This window comes from Gavialis gangeticus, unplaced genomic scaffold, assembly GCF_001723915.1.
Source record: "Gavialis gangeticus isolate Ggan-Ray unplaced genomic scaffold, GavGan_comp1, whole genome shotgun sequence".
Taxonomy (NCBI): domain Eukaryota; kingdom Metazoa; phylum Chordata; order Crocodylia; family Gavialidae; genus Gavialis; species Gavialis gangeticus.
Window position 1 is genome coordinate 62934577 of NW_017729034.1, and position 3806 is coordinate 62938382.

The window sequence follows — 3806 nt, forward strand, 5'->3', positions numbered from 1 at the left end:
TCAGGTCCCTTCCAACCCTAGAAACTATGAAACTATCTGGGTCTGGCAGGCACTGTTGCAGGTCACAGCAGGTCATATCCAGGCAGCTGCCCCCACTGCCAGACTGCTGAAGTGGGTAGAGGGTTCAGGGAACTCTCGATTAGGGCTGCTTCAGCAGTCTAGCTGGCACAAGGGGCTAGTGTCCCCAGATACCAATTGGCCAGGCCCCAGAAGCTCCTGGAAGCAAGTAGCCCAGAGCTGCTTGCCAGGGCAGCTTTTTATACTGGCTCTAACTCCCCCTGGCTGCAGATCCAGGAGGAGCTGGGCAGGGTTATTTTGCCCCAAGTGGCACAACTTGCCCCACACCAAAGTGCATGTCTAGGTATGTGCGCTGAGGCAAAAATCCCCGGCTCAAGTTTGTGCCGCTCCTATTTGAGCTGCTGCAAACGCATGTGCCTGCATGTTTGGACATGCCCTTACATGGTATATGAGATGGTTAAAGTATTTGAAATATCATCTGCATGTGCAAAATTTCATGTGAGCAAACAAAGGGTAGATTAAGGCCCACTGAAAAATGCAACCCTGAGTTTCCTCAAATAGAATATCTATTTTAGTGATCAAGCTAAAGTATATAAAAAAATCTCATTCCTTAAGACTACTCTTGTTCTTCATCATTAGCTGCAATGTGCATTATAGCCTTAAGTCATCTACGCATTGAGCCTCAGAGGATATGTCTACACATGCATTAATGCTCCATAGTTACTGCACATTAAATTTAGTACCCGTAATAACAGGTACTGACTAAATGCACAGTAACTGGAGCTACTATGCAGTAGCGCTGGTGCATGTCTTTTTAGTGACACTAATGCACAGTAGACTAATTTTACCATGCATTAGCACAATAGCACAACTTCTGCTGTGCCATGCTAATGTGCAGTAGAATTAGTCTACTGTGCATTTAGTGTCTTATGCAGACACACCCAGAGAGCACTAAATCAGTGACCTAATTACAGAGGTCCTTTTCTAAAGGAAGTTAAGATCCTGTGAAGCTGTTCTATGCATGTATGACATCCTTAAGTTTTAGCACTGCATTATTGTCATTATTATTTCCCTTTATGATACTGCAGGGACATTTTGACGTAAGCTTTTATGTAGCGGCACTAAAATGTTTGTACTTGCTGCACTGCCCTGGCCTGTTATTCAGATTTTCAGTTGTCCCTCTGATGTGGTTCTCTTTTTGCAAAAGCAAAAAGTCCATTTAGGGAGAAAAGGGAAAAGTTTAGCTTAGATGGCCTTGAATTCTTATTGCAAATGAAGTCTGACCCATTTTTATTTAAAGCAAAACCAAATAAACCCACAAAAGGGAAGAGAAAAGAACAGCAGGATACAAAATACAGTTTTTGGTTCTGATGTTAACTCTCGTAAACCTTGCTGCTGAAGAACCACTGACCTAGAACCTGCTCAGCCAGTCCAAGACCTGGCAAAGTTTAACCAGCTTCAGTTTTTTTAAGGTGTTTTAAAACTGTCTTGCTAGTCATAGGTTCACAGCAGCATAGCAAAAGGTGGAGCAGTTTGGGCTGGCTGAGCCAGAGTTTTACTATATAGGACACAAAAAGAAAGAAAGAAGAAAAATAAGGGAGGGTGGCAGAAAGTGACAAGTCCTAAGGGAAAAATATATGAAGAGACCTCTTGTTAAGTCTTTACTTATTTGTTTGGCTGGTAAGTCTGAAAACTGAAGGTAGGTTTGCACTGTGCTCATAGTTACCACATTCCCCCCAGACACATAGGCCTCTCCTACTTGTCTTTATTCTAACAGCCAGCTAAATATTATCTGTGATGTTTCTATTCTGGATCTGGCAGTCCCACCACAGAGCCACAGATTTGTCTCACCTCTGCTTATGCATACAAGCCACTGTCATTCTAGGGAGAGAATCTCTGTACATAAAACCCACTGATATGCTAACATCTGAAACTGTAACTATACATGTATCACAGCAAGCAAAGCTTACAGATAACTTCAATTTTGTCTCTGTAGTGACAAACTAAACCCATTCCTCACCTGTCTTCCAGATTTCTATTCCTTGTCTTGATTCTTATGCCAAAGGGTGAAAGGGGAATCTGTTCATCACTTTGTTCTCCTCCTTTTTCTTCAATGGCAGGCAAGGCTTCAAGGCAAGACTCTTCCTCTAGTAGATCTTTATCTATATGTCAGGAGAGGTATCAATATAAAGAAAGACTTAATTTTTGTCTTCATTGTTTTCTACATAGTCTACGATATTTTATATATATATTTTGAAAGTGCTTCAGGGAAAAAAGTTAAAATTACCTAAATGGAAAATAAGATATACTTAAATATATCTGCTAAGTCTAATGACCAAAAAGAGGAAAACATTAAAAGGATTTAATGGAGGTTCCTTGGGCCCCTGCTAGACATGCAGGTACAGGTGTGATGGAATCTGAGGCATGCTCGTCACAATCATGCTTCCTGCCATGCCATACGTGCATGGAAGAAGGTGTAATTGGGGATCATATGATAGATCCCATCACATTTTATTGCTGGTGCAGGGGGAGCCTGGGATCATGATTACAGGCTCCCCCTGCACCAGCAAGTAGCAAACTCCTGCAGTTAGGAGCCCTGTCAGGTGATCCAGGAACCCAGCCACAGGGGTGCACCATGAGGTCCCATGGCTGGGAGCCAATAAGCTGAACCGGGCTCTCATGCCTTGTGCGCCCCCACAAATGGAAGCATCATCAGTTGTGCACCCCCAACCCCAGGGGAGCATGGTATAACCCCAGGGCTGGGAGCCCCATCAGCTCCCTAGGCCTGCCTGTGCGGCCTAGGATTGTGCTGACTCCAGAGCCAAAGAGTTTGGAGCCCAAGCTTGGGTGCATGCTCAGACTCCCAGCTGGACCCCTACATCCAGGACTGTTTTCACACCAGACGATAAAACTGACCTCTTTAACAAATTCTTCGCCTCCATTTTTCTGATCAGGGACATCCCCCCCACCGGGATTCCAGACAGACCCAGGAGAGGCGCAGCCAGGCCCAGGGTCGCAGAGGACCTAGTTAGGGAACTTCTGGTGGGACTGGATGTGTTCAAATCAGCAGGTCCAGATGATCTCCACCCCAGGGTGCTGAGGGAATTGGCAGAGGTCATTGCGGGACCCCTGGCACAGCTCTACAAGCACTCATGGTGCTCTGGCGAGGTGCCAGAGGACTGGCCAATGTGGTCCTCATTTATAAAAAAGGGAGGAAGGAGGACCCAGGAAACTATAGGCCTGTTAGTCGTACCTTGGTTCTGGGGAAGCTCTTCCAGAAAATTATCCAGGAGCACATCTGTGAGGGACGAGCAGAGAAGATTATGCTTAGGGGCAACCAACATGGGTTCATTAGAGGCAGGTCCTGTCAGACAAACCTGGTTGCCTTCTATGAGCAGGTCACAAAATCCATGGATGCAGGTGTTGCAGTGGATGTAGTCTTTCTGGACTTTAGGAAGGCCTTCGACACTGTCTCTCACCCCATTCTCATTAAAAAATTAGGTGACTGTGGTGTTGATGCCTACACAGTCAGATGGGTCACAAATTGGCTGGAGGGCCACTCACAGAGTGGTGGACGGGTCATTTTTGACCTGGAGGGATGTGGGCAGTGGAGTACCCCAGGGCTCGATTCTCAGGCCCACACTGTTCAATATCTTCATCAGTGACTTGGACAAGGGGGTGAAAAGCACCCTGTTCCAATTCACAGATGACACTAAGATGTGGGGAGAAGTGGGCATGCTAGAAGGGAAGGACAGGCTAGAACTAGATCTGGACAGGTTACAAAGGTG

The 3806-nt window shown here is 45.7% G+C and overlaps 1 protein-coding gene across 1 annotated transcript in view; it reads right to left on the reverse strand.

Annotated features, from left to right (window-relative positions):
• Positions 1-3806, reverse strand: part of LOC109304846 (centromere protein J-like) — a 55742-nt gene that overhangs the window by 43651 nt on the left and 8285 nt on the right. The window contains exon 2 of the mRNA XM_019527672.1: positions 2039-2180. The gene's annotated coding sequence lies outside the window, so the exon portion shown is untranslated. The remainder of the gene's footprint in view (positions 1-2038; positions 2181-3806) is intronic.